The sequence below is a fragment of the Castor canadensis genome, chromosome 10 (genome assembly GCF_047511655.1).
Source record: "Castor canadensis chromosome 10, mCasCan1.hap1v2, whole genome shotgun sequence".
In the NCBI taxonomy this organism is placed as follows: Eukaryota; Metazoa; Chordata; class Mammalia; order Rodentia; family Castoridae; genus Castor; species Castor canadensis.
Window position 1 is genome coordinate 140,038,163 of NC_133395.1, and position 13,359 is coordinate 140,051,521.

General features: G+C 47.7%; 1 protein-coding gene across 7 annotated transcripts in view; it reads right to left on the minus strand.

Annotated features, from left to right (window-relative positions):
- The window catches only part of LOC109688341 (oxytocin receptor), a 95,696-nt gene that overhangs the window by 4,541 nt on the left and 77,796 nt on the right, over window positions 1–13,359 (minus strand). The gene's annotated exons all lie outside the window — the stretch shown is intronic.

Below are 13,359 nucleotides of genomic sequence, written 5' to 3' on the forward strand. Positions count from 1 at the left end.
ACAGAGGAAGCTACAGACTGCCATTACATTCTAGCCCACCCATGACTGATTAGTTTAATTGCACCAGAGACTTCCCGTTCCCTAGGGGTTAAGTGGGGTTAGTAAGAGCACCCACACCACCTGGGAAGCTGCAAGGATTAAAGAGTGCTTGGGACATAGTTGTTGCCCAATAAATGCTGGCTGCTATCAGAACTATGTGTCAGGTAACAGGCTTGGTGCTGAGGACATGAAAGTAAACAAAATAGGGAACACCATAAAGAAAAAAAAATCTTAATCCAAGGTACTTTCAGGTAGGGAGGAACAAAAGAAAAATCTTGGTTTCTTTCAATGGTCTTAAATCTGATAAGCTCTTATCAGACACCTGAGAGTCTACAGACATCTCCTGGCAACAGAGCAGGTGAAGCCACATCTCCAGAAACCCATGGGAAAACAACATAAGCCAGAACTCCCTTCATGGCCCCTTCCTCCTGAGTGAAGTCAACGACAAGAAGGCTGGAAAAATCCACCAGTCTTTGGTCTCTTCTGCAAAATTTTCCAAAACGAATTCCAGAACTCAGGAGCTAACCCGGTGAGGCCATTGTGATTAGACGTGGCTGTCAGTGGGGAGAACAGAGCTATTTGTCTGCAGTCCCTGAGCATCAAAGGGAGAAGGGGCGGCGGTCAGTAAGTCTAAGTGAGTGGCTCTCAAAGTTGGTCCCCAGAGCCCAGCCTCTCCTAAGAACTTGCTGGAAATGCACATTCTTGGGCCTGACTCCAGAACTACCCAGTCACACCCTGGGGAACTGGGGCTCAGTCCTCTGAGGGGTTCTGACCTGCATGCAAGTTAGAGAACTGCTGGCCTAATTAACTGGTTCAGCTGGTGGAATAAAAGCAACGCACAGCAGACAAAAATACAAGTCTGACAAAAGAGAAATTTTAGAAAGCAAAGGAGAGGGATCTAATGCAATAGTAAAGAACAGAAAAGAGGGAAAATGAAAGAAAAAAAAGCCAATACTACTGAATTCCTTGCTTTTCATAAAAGAATTTTTAAAAAATTGCTTTGATTTGGATGGGTAAAATGATGAACTTAAGAAATTCTGTTAGAATATTTTAAAGTTAAATTTGAGCTCACCCACAGGACTAAAATACAATATATTCAAAATCACAAAAGAGGTAAAAATCAACATGTGAAAGTCAAAATTGTTAAAAGTGATCAAGAAGTATACTCTCAGACACAAAGAGAAGAATGGAGGTGAATAAAGCTATGAAATAAAATAGAAGGAAATATCACACTTGATCAGAAAGGTATCAAATTGGACCTGGTTTTATAAAATTATGAAAATCCAGAATTTCATCTGGGCACAGTGGCTCAAGCCTAAAATTTTAGCTACTTGGGAGGTGGAGATTAGGAAGATCTTGGTTTGAAGCTAGCCAGGGCAAAAAGTTCTTGAGACCCCTTTTCAACCAATTAAAAAAAAAAAAAAAGGCAAGGTGCCATGTGCCTGTCATCCCAGCTATGTGGGAAGCATAAATAGGAGAATCGTGGTTAGGCTGCCTGGCAGAAAGCAAGATCCTATCTCAAAACAACCAACACAAAAAGGGCTGGCGAGTGACCCAAATGATAAATAACCTGCCTAGCAAGTGCAAAGCCCTGAGTTCAATCCCCAATACCATTTTTAAAAATCCAGAATTCCAAATGCTCCAAAATCAGAAAGTTTTTGAGTCCTGATATGATGCTACATCTGTGACAGGTCATAGACTAAATATAGCCACACTAAAAATATTATACAAAATTAGCTTTAGCCTATGTGTATAAAGTGTACATGAAACATAAGTGAATTTTGTAGACTTGGATCCCATCAGCAAGATACCTCATTATGGACATGCAAATATTCCCAGCTACCCCCCCCCCCAAGAAAGATCCAAAATCTGAAACACTTCCTGTCTCATGCATGCAGATAAGACATATTCAATCTGTAAAATCCTACCAGTTCATTTAAATTATTTGCTTTACTTTTTACATTTGGATCTTCTAACTTTTTTATCTCGTTCTTTAACAAAGAAAAAACAAAACACTGCAGAGCAAAAATCAAAAATCAATGAGTTCCTAAGTAGCTACACAAGCCTGTCTGCCTCTGAGTGACCTCCCTGGGCCGGACAGGCTTGGACCAGGGCCAGCACCTCTGCTCCCACCTGGCGGCCACAAATGCAAATGATCAGTGTGTCCTGGCTGGGCTCCTGGGAGCATGATCCTGCTCCTGTCAACTTGACAGCAGTAAAGGCACATTCCAATTCTTTTTAAAATTTTTCAATATCCTAATCATCCAAAGACTTGACTCCCTGGAAGCGGGACTTCCAGACAAGGAGTCAGCAGAGTGGAGCTCGCAGACCAAAGCTGGCCTGCTGTGTTTTTATAAATAACTTTTACTGGAGCACAGCCCATCCATTCATTCACATTCTGTCTACGGCTGCTTTCACACTACAAGGGCAAAACTAAGTAGCTGTGAACGGGACCTTATACCCTACAAACCTACCATGTTTTCTATCTAGCCCTTTACAGAAGAAGTTAGGCAATCCTTGATCTTGATAAAGGTGCCTCTAGGAGGGACAGATGTTAAAAAGCAGGCATGGAGGGGCACTGAAGGGGAGAGGGTGCAGACCACAGGTAAACTCAGAGTACTTCTCCCAATGCCACGATTAGCAGAATCATATGGTCCCTTTTAAGTGACCCAGACCTGGGCATGAATCCTGGCTCCACCACTTGGTAGCTGAGCATCCTTGGGGAAGTCACTTAACCTCAGGTCCTTGGCCTGTGAGGTGGAAATAACAAAAGAGCCACTTCACAGGATTGTTGCATGACCTGCAGGACTCCTAGCCCTGTTAACAGGATACACACAGCTCAGCTATTGTCATTATTGCAGTGCCATATAAGTGCTCCATAAATGTTATTTTTCTCATCAGTCAGCACCCTATGTGTGAAACAAAGGAGAGATGACAGCCTTTGGGCTGGGGTGTGTCTCAGAATGTAGGCTGGGCTTCTGGAATCTTCACTGCCCTATGACAGGGTCTGTTCAGTGAGGCTCTTGGGTCAGGCTGCATGGCACCAAGGTCAGCCAATATGCAGATGCTTGTACTAGCTCAAAAGGCCTGCAGACAGGCCTAAGCAGACTGCAAGATGGGCTACCCTGCAGGAGAGCCAGAGGAAGTCTGTGTCCTGAAAGGAACAAAGCTAGCATTAGATAAGAACGCCTCTGCTTATGCTGGCTTCCTCGAAGTCCTTGAAGTATCTGATCTGGCTCTACAGCTCTCAGGGCCCGTGTCCATACAGAAGGGCTAAGGCGGCTTCAGCTCATGCGCTAGCCCGCCCCTGCCAGCAGGAGAAGCTGCAGTCTCTCATACCTGTAACATCGTCTTCTCCACCTTCCAGCCCCAAGTCCTATGGCCGTGAATCCCCTGGTGTTCTGAAAGGTGAGTTAGACATGGTCACTGCCTTCAGGTTGAATGCAGAAGACTGAGAATGGACACTGGGGTCCCACCCCCTCAGGACCCAGGTCTTGTCTCCAGGTCCAGTGCTCATAGCTGAGCTCCTCTCAGCGCATCCACTTCAGCCCAAGGAGCTGCCACATCCAGTGAGTGCTCGAGGCAAATGTTCAGAGGCCAGGTGCTTGGCCTTCATTCTGGCTTCTCTGCAGGGACATCCCAGCTCCCAAGCTCCAGGTAAGACTGGCCTCCTCACCATGTTTTCCATAGCACAGAGCAATCATGGAATCAGTGCAGAACAAAGCAAGTCCCTTGAGCCAGGATGGAGCTGCTGCAGAGAGGTCCGTTGGGTCTGCAGCCTTCAAACTTCACTGAGGCCACCTGGGAGGGCACCCAGGGCACAAGAGGAGGCCAACAAACACTGGCTCAGAGGAGGAGAGGAGCCCAGATCACAGGACTCCCAGCAAACCCTTGGAGCCCCTCATCCAACTGGTCACTCTGTGAGCCCCATCTACTATCTAAGCATTGGTTTCCTTACCCAGAATGAAGGTCACACGGGACACTGAGAAAATGGAAAGATTTTTAAAAGACAGTGTAGAAGGACTTTGCAAATGGCATGATGTTCATTCTGATGATGATTATGATGAATGGATAAGAGACATAACCATCTGTAGCAATTTATTCAAGTTCACGGTTGTGGACTTATCACAAGTCAGTTAAAGAAATAGTCCTTAGCCCCCTTTTCTCTAGCCATTCTCAAAAGTTAAAAGAAAATCAAAACCCAAAGCCCTGAGATTGGCTGCTATGACAAAAAAAGAAACTAGAGGACTGGAGGTGTGGCTCAGATGGTAGAGCACATGATTTCAAACCCCAGACAAGCCCCCCGCCCCCAAAAAGTAGCCCATTCGGGGAAACCTTATGCTTTCTGGGACCTAAGAAACCCAACAGAGAGAGTTGCTGCAGTCAAAGGCCAGAGCAGGGCCTTGGGGTCTTCGCTAGAAGAGCCAGTTCCAACACTATGTGTCTCCCACTGCACCACAGAGCTCACACCTTCCCCTATGAGAAGGCCCTGAGCTTGTGCCCAGGCTGCCAGCCAGTGACAGCCAGTCCTGCTGGGTAAAGAGGGTGAGCGGGAGGCTCTGGCTCACCCTCCTGCCCTAAGGCTGCTGGCCTCCTGCCTGGGCCATTTCCTGGGCCCTCCCATCCAATTCCTCTATGCTAGGCACTAGTTGGTGCTAGGGATGTAAATGAACCCATGGCGTCCTTGCCCTCAAGGGGCTCACAAACTGGGGGTGAAGAGAGAGAAGTAGAAGGCCAGCCCAGTATGAAGTTGGGATCTCAGCACCTGGGGGAGCAGCTGGCAGTGCAGGGCTGGGGATGGGGCTGACCTTCAAATAGGGGTTCCTATATGCCAAGCAGAGGGCATCAGCAGAAGTAGCCATGAACCAAAGACCAATTAACATCACTTGCTGGGCAATTTTCCCCCAGAGAGGAGCATCTACTGTGTATTTCAGCTTAGCACAGTGATTCATAGAGGGCAGAGGGCCCAGGGCCACTGGAGGACGGTATGCACCGGCATTCCGTCCCTACCAACCCAGCTTTACTCACGCCCCAAGAACTCTCCTATTCCAACTTCCTGGCCCTATTCCCTCCACCCCAGCACTGAAGGCCCAAATTAGCTGGGACAGCTGATGGGCAACTGGCCACCGCCCCTCCCAGCTGTGCTGTTCACAATGAAAGTGTTTCACACACAATTGAACACACACTGCATCCTTAGTTGAGTCGGGTCCCCTCAGAAGAGAAACCAGTCACTTGGGGTGAGGGCTCCCCTGGGCTATGAGGAATTTGGGTGCAAGTCTTTATTGCTACAGCACTGGGAGGCATGTGGCAACCACTCTATCAAAAGCCTTTTGGGGTCTTTTTAAGTTTTAGATGTATGCTTATATAAAAATGGAGTCCTGGCCAGGCACCAGTGGTTAACACCTATAATCCTAACTATTTGGTTGGCAGAGATCAAGATTGCAGTTGGAAGCCAGCCCAGACAAATAGTTCTTAAGACTCTATCTCGAAAAATATTCAATACAAAAAAGGGCTGGCAGAGGGGTTCAAGTGGTAGAGTGTCTGCCTAGCAAGTGTGAGGTCCTGAGTTCAAACCCCTGTACTGGAAAAAAAAAAAAGTCACCAAAAAAAAAAATGGAGTCCCAATACATACTATAGAATGCTTTCATTAGAAAGACCACAGTTTTACAACTGTGATTTTCCTAAAAGTCACACATGTATGGTCACTCCACATAACACAGGGTTGGGATGCAGACCCAAATATGTGGGCTACACTGTGGCCCTGGTCAAATGTCTGACTCATGGCTCCAGTCTGTGGAAAAATCACATCTTACTGCAAATTACTAGGTCATACACATCCTTTGAGGAGACTCTGATATGGGCCACATGTGTGAAGAAAAAGTGTGCTCTGGAAAAAGAGGTAATGTCTTAAAGCTTGGTTAATCAGAGTGGTAAGGAGCCAGCTTCATGGCATCACCTGTATACTCGCCAAAACGCAGACTCTTAGGATCCCATCCCAGACCCACCAAATCAGGTTAGCATTTTAACAAGGTCCTCAAGTGATCTGTGTGCGATTATAGCTTAAAAAACATCTTTCCAACTATCTCAAACTATATGGATAGGGAATAAGGGGAAGACAATAGAAAAACTGTCCAACGGTCTCAACACAGAATGTAAACCTGCTTTTTTTTGTAGCAAGCTCCTGCTCATCCTTCAAAGTCTTTTTCAAACATTGCTTCCCCGTTACTTTTTTTTTTCCCAAAAAGACAGAATCAACTAACACTTGCTTAGGGCATTCACAGTACTTGGTAAAATGAATAATTCTGTGAGTGCATCATGCTATCATTATTTGTGTTCAAACTCCTTGGCTGAGGACTATGTCCTATTTATGGCTCTGTCCCTGACTCCTAACAGAGACTGGGAAATAGGAAGAGGTCAATAAGGGGCTAACCTAAATCGGAGCATGAAATTAACAGACAGGAAGTCCTGGTAAGTCAGCCATTACCACTAGCACATTGGCAAGGCAAAAAGACAATTTCCCTAATTGACAACAGGGTACGACTTCCTAAGAAGGCTACCAGACTCAAATGCAATTCCCTCTAGGAAAGTTAAGTTCACACACAGATGTCACAATCAAGTGTAGAGAAACAGACAGAGCAAGAGTGACAGGTTGGGTGTGAGGCATGGGCTACAGAGGACAGAGGCCTGCAGACAGGAAACATCAGACTAGAGGTCAGGATGTGCCAGCTCCAGGCTGAGCACAAGGGGAGGGACTGGTGCACAAGGGGAGAGGCTGGCCCACAGAGGCTGCCCTGGCTGGCAGGGACCAGGATCTCAGGAACCAGGAATGCAGCACAGGTCTTGAGGCTGAGATACTATAGTCCACTTGGTTACACATCCTCCCATCCTCATGCCAGGGTCCAAGCTGGGGCACTTCCAAGGCCAGAGCCGATCAGAGCTGAACCCTCCCCACCTCCCCATGGGGCCTCCTGCTGCTCCTCAGGAGAGGCACTGGCTCCTCTTTACCTCTTAACACTTGCTCCCTGCATCACTGGCCACCTATCACCCCAGCTGCCACTGGAGCCCCTTTGCTCTCAGGGCATCCCATACTCAAAACTGTTCTCACTCCCTCAACTGCTCTGCCCACACCCCAGCATCTTGATACTTGTTAAGATTTACAGCTCATTTATTTTCCTTTGGCAGTACTGGGGTTGAACTCAGGGCCTTGCACTTGCTAGGCAGGTATTCTACCACTTGAACCACACCTTCAGTCCTTTTTGCATTATGTATTTTTCAAATAGGGTCTCATGTTTATGCCTGGACCCACCTGGACCATGATCCTCTTATTTATGCTTCCAGCATAGCTGTGATGACAGGTGAGTTCCACCACACTCAGATTTTATTGGTTGAGATGGGGTCTTGTGAACCTTTTGCCTGGGCTTGCCTCAAGCAGTAAGCCTCCCCATCTCTGCCTCCCAAGTATCCGGGATCAGAGGCATGAGCCACTATGCCTGGCTTATACCTCATTTTTAAAAAGCAAACATTTTATAGAGCACTCACTGTGTGCTGGGCTGTGCCAGGGCCACATCACACCTCCTACTACCCAAACTTTATTCCTGACCCCAGAAAAAAAAGTGACAGTGCTGGCCACCCATCTAGGGCCTGGTCGCTTTTCACCTGGATATACCTGAGGACATAAGAGCCTGACACAGCCTGGCAGAAACTGCGGTGTCTCCCTCACAGAGGTCTGCGGGTATGCTCAGTGCTCTGTGACCAGCCTTGGACTTTCTGCCCATGTGCACAAGTGTCTGGCTGTGAGAGAACAGGAGCGAGACAGGGAAGGGTGCTATGCCATCACTTTTCCCTGCAGTACTGACCTATCAAAGAAAAGGTTGCTTGGACAGGAGCCTCCAGAGATAGCCAGTGACTACTTGCTTGTGTAATGAGGTATTACCTTTAGAGGAGGCCTGAGGGAAACATGGAGGGCTTGGCTTCATGAAAGTGGCACACTGGAATAGGCTGTCATGTCCAGCTGCTCAGATGTATACTGCATGGCTCCCAGGAGCACCAATCTCTTGGACCAAAAGGTACCCCCTGGAATTGTGCCACAAAGCAGCCCACACGCTAGACTTGGGCTTCAAGGGTCAGGACTCCACGGAGGAGAGTAGGGTGGGAATTCCCATGATCTGAGCAATATTAGCACATGGACCAAGGCAGCAAGGCCACAGGAGCTTGGGGGAGTGGGAAGTCACCAAGCCTGGCTGGGGGCACAGTAGGTGGCTGGCCAGAGCCCAGGGCAGAGGTAAGGAGAGCCTACTCATTTGGTAGGTATTGGCTCAAGCCAGACCCACAGAGGACTAAGCTCATGGCTCTCAACCAGGGGCAACTTTGCTTTTTGTGGACATTTGACAACATCTGAAGACATTTCTGGTGGCTACAAATGGCAAGGAGGTGCTAGTGTGATAGACAGAGGCAAGAGATACAGATCATAATGCACAGGACAGCCCCCTCCCACACACACATGCATACACATGAACACACACACACACTCCAACACTGAAGATGACCAAGCCCAAAGTGTCAACAGTGCCGAAGTTGAAAAGTTGTGCTCAAATCAAGAAGGTGGTCTTGGGAAGAAAAAGCAAAGTCCTGATAGGAGACAGGGGTCAGCTAAGATGATGAAGGCAGTGGATATGGAGGACCCAGGGACATAGTATGGAAACTGGACTACAGAGGCACAGTGCAGCTAAGAGGTACAGCTAGGTAGGGTATGCACATAGGTAATTTGTGATAAATCCAAGATGTTAGGATGATGGGGCCAGAAAGAAGGCACTGGCCCTGCTCCTGTGGGTTTGTGATGCGGTCCAGGAAACAGCTTTTTGACAAGCACCTAGGCGATCCTGACACCAAGAGCAGCAGACCCTCTTGGGAAGATGATCCCAGCATGCAGTGACCTGGTTTCAAATCCCAGCTCCACCACTGGAGCAGGTTGTGCCTCTCTGAACTTCAGCTTCTTCATCTACAAAATGGGCATGATGCCCCTGACCTTGCTATGTTTGGATGAGGACTGGAGACAGCATTAGCACACAGGTCTGGCACACAGGTGGGCAGCCATCCAATGGTAGCTGCTGTTCTCAATGAGTCCAACTCCTCACTTCACCCAAACGAACCCCCAGATGACGTGTCTAGTTCTATCATGAGATGTTATTCCCAGAGGCCCAGAGGCCACTGAGAGACATGCTCTAAATTCTATAGATGGCTCTCACTCCTTCTAAATGCTGTCTTCCAGGGAGAAGGGGCTTCTGCAAGCAGGACCTGATGTGTGTATAGGTAAGTCCCCTTCCAGCCCCAGCCTCAGGAGTGAGCTTTTGAGATGGCTTTTGTTTCCAATGGCTGCCAGTGCAGGGGGCAAGGTCAAGGGCAGGCAGGCCCCACAGTGCCAGGGCCAGCCCAGCTTCTGCAGAGAGCTTGATGGGGCCCAGGCCGCAGGCCATGTTCTTCCTGGTCCAAGCCCTCCAGACCCCAGCCTTAGATCCTTGTGCACCTCTAAGGCAACTCAGACATCCATTAAATGGGAAAAAGTTTGCAGCAAAGCCTCATCCAACGGAATTTTTTTTTTTTTATTAATCAAAGCTTTAGTGGATGGGAGTGGGGGGAATGAAGGCACTTTGAAACAGAAACACAAGGGGAAAACATTAGCATTCACCAAGAACATAAAAGGACTCACGACTGCCAAACCAGACAAGAGTTTGGCTCTTAATTGCAAGTTCTATCCTGAAGGGTCAAGCTGGAGGGCTCTCATGGCTGAGAGTGAAGAACCTGTCCTGTTTCCTCCCCGTTGCCTCCCTGCTGCTCTCCACGGGCAGGGTCAACTGACAGGCAAGACCCTCTGAGGTGCCCCACTGCAGGCACAATGTCTGTGAGAAGAAAGGTGGACAGGTCATGTCAGAGGGGCCTTAAGGCCACAGAAATAGGGGGCTAGGAAGGTGGCTCTACAGCTGGGGAAACAACAAAACCCAGTCTCTTGTTCCCGCCTCCTGGTCCAATACCCAAAAGATGCCAGGGTGATGTGGTGCTCACTTCTGCCCAGGCTGCCAGCTCTACTGCCACAGGGATACTTAGAAAGCCCCCATTCCTCCTCAGTCTAGCTCCTCAAAGCCCTCCTGACCCATCTTCTGCACCCCACCCCCACCCCACATATGTAACAAGTCCTACAAAGGAGGACTGTGATTTTATTTTTTCCATTCAGAAACTTCTCCAGCTCCACAGCATCTATAAAGGATGACTACACAGGCACCCCATCACCCTCCAGAGTGCACGGGCTATGAACATAAGCCACATGCCACCCTGCCCTCTCCTCTCTCACCCCACAGCTTGGACTGGCCCTGGCTTCTCTGATTCTGAGAGATACATCTAGGGCTGGTCACAATCTGTAGGACATCCAGCCTCACCAAGTGAGGGCCCTACAGCATCCGGATGCTTTGAAGAGGGGAGTGCACAAAATTGCTCCTCTTCATTTTTTCTTCTGAATGATGGAAATATTGAGGTTGAAAGCTTCCCCTCCCTGCTTCAGCTCCTGTAAAAGGAGTCTAAACATGTGCAGCCTGTTTAGACCTCGTTATTCTATTATGTCATTGTCATATTCCTATTTCCCTACCCTTTCTCCCTCTTCAGCCCAGTTTCCTCCCATGTGTTCAATCTTGTCATGGAACTTGAAGTTTTGTGACCCTGAACTCTGAACCCATGAAGGCAGCACTTGGTGTGAGTGTAGGCATACAGAGAAAGTAGTAGTTGAAGGAACAGAGATAGGAAGAGAGAATGAAAGCTAAAAGACAGACTCAAGGTCCTAGGATGGGCTACAAAGGTGCAGGTGATGTACACCCCCATTAGCCTTGAGGGGTCTTCAGTAGGTAAGCTTGCCGCTATTCCTGGGGTCTTCAGGAGGAAGCCCCAACCAGGAGCAGAGCCCACACTGGCTGCACCTGACTGCCTCAGTGTGAGTCTGCTCTGCCCACAGGCTTCCCTGATGGCATGGGCTGTAGACAGGTTCCTGGGTCCAGGTATTTTTGCATCTTGTCAGTTCTGTTCCTCAAAGAGACCAGAGGGGGGCTGTGAATTTATCCCAATCCCAATCCAAGTCTCGTGCTCTGACTGGCAGAGTGGCTCAAGTGGTAGAGCACCTGCTTTGCAAGTATGAGGTTCTGAGTTCAAACCCCAGTACTGCCAAAAAACAAACCTCGTGCTCAGCCTGGGTGCTTCTGCACTTGTTGGTTCCCGGGGTAAGTCTCATCTACCAGGTGACTACAAACACCATCATTTCTGACCATACACCCTCTGCCGGCAGTTACTTAAATCAAGGCCAGGTAGACATAGCGTGCGCTTTTGGCTGAGCCCATGTTCACTCCGATCCCTGCAGCCTACAACAGGACTCAGCCAAGCTGGTGGCTAGAGCCCAAGCCCTCTCCTCTGCACGCTTGAGTCTCCCACGTGGATGGGCTTGCAGTCCTAGCAATACCCTGGCATGTTACAGCAGCATCAGAACTCCCATCTGGGGTGTTCTCCATTTGTGCTCTTCTCTGCACCTGTACAGGATTCCGGGAGGGCCTGGAGAGGCATTTCACGTGATACCCACCCTTTCCTGTGAATGAGTCAAGAAGCAATGGTGCCAAGAGACCCAGGACCTGATGTTCTAAAAGTCCAATTCTTCCCTAACCTTGACTTTGAGCAGGAGACATCTCTACTGATGGTCTCATCCACACACGTCCAAAAGGCTCTGGCTTCCATTTCTCCTTCTCTCTCTCTATCTCTCTCTCTCTCTCTCTCTCTCTCCACTTTAAGAAAGAGAATTGTGTTGTATGATGAACTTTTAAAGAACAGAAAAGACTGAAATTTCACCATTATGACTCATGCAGCACTCACCATATACTCTCATTCTTCAGGGAGGAAGGAAAGTAAGAAGAGGGCTCGTGAGGAGACCACAGGAAGCCATATGAGGATGGGGTGTGAGGAGAAAGAGGGAGAAAAATCACAGAATGGAGGAGAGGTGAAGGACTCCAGAGGAAGAAGAGTCAGAGAAGCTGCTGAATGGATGAAACAATGCTGAAATGTCATCCTGGAAGCTAGATATGGTGATAAAGGGACCCTCGCATCAATGTCTCAGAGCTGGCAAAGGTAGGGAGGAAGGAACAGGTCTTGGGTCTCCCCTGACTGCTCTGAGGGATGTCAGGTTTGGTTCCTCAGCAGTTGGTGTTCAGGCTCCTTAAGACTTGGGTCTGACAAACTCTAAAGTTGATACAGGAAAGAGTTGGAAATACTCTGGAGTTAGTAGGTATAGGTAAGAACTTTCTCAGCGAAACCCCAGCAGCACAGCAACTAAGAGATAGCATAAATAAATGGGACCTCATAAAGCTAAAAAGCTTCTATTCATCAAAAGAAATGGTCTCTAAACTGAAGAGAACACCCACAGAGTGGGAGAAAATATTTGCCAACTATACATCAGACAAGGGACTGATAACCAGAATATACAGGGAACTTAAAAAACTAAATTCTCCCAAAACTAATGAACCAATAAAGAAACAGAACTTTCTCAAAAGAAGAAATTCAAATGGCCAAAAAACACATGAAAAAATGCTCACCATCTCTAGCAATAAAGGAAATGCAAATTAAAACCACGCTAAGATTCCACCTCACCTGTTAGAATAGCCATCATCAGCAACACAACACCACCACCAACAGGTGTTGGTGAGGATGCGGGGAAAAAGGAACCCTCTTACACTGTTGGTGGGACTGTAAACTAGTACAACCACTCTGGAAAAAAATTTGGAGGCTACTTAAAAAGCTAGACATCGATCTACCATTTGATCCAGCAATACCACTCTTGGGGATATACCCAAAAGACTGTGACACAGGTGACTCCAGAGGCACCTGCACACCCATGTTTATTGCGGCACTATTCACAATAGCCAAGTTATGGAAACAGCCAAGATGCCCCAACACTGACAAATGGATTAAGAAAATGTGGTATCTATACACAATGGAATTTTATGCAGCCATGAAGAAGAATGAAATGTTATCATTCGCTGGTAAATGGATGGAATTGGAGAACATCATTCTGAGTGAGGTTAGCCTGGCCCAAAAGACCAAAAATCGTATGTTCTCCCTCATATGTGGACATTAGATCAAGGGCAAACACAACAATGGGATTAGACTATGAGCACATGATAAAAGCGAGAGCACACAAAGGAGGGGTGAGGATAGGTAAGACACCTAAAAAATTAGCTAGCATTTGTTGCCCTTAACGCAGAGAAACTAAAGCAGATACCTTAAAAGCAACTGAAGCCA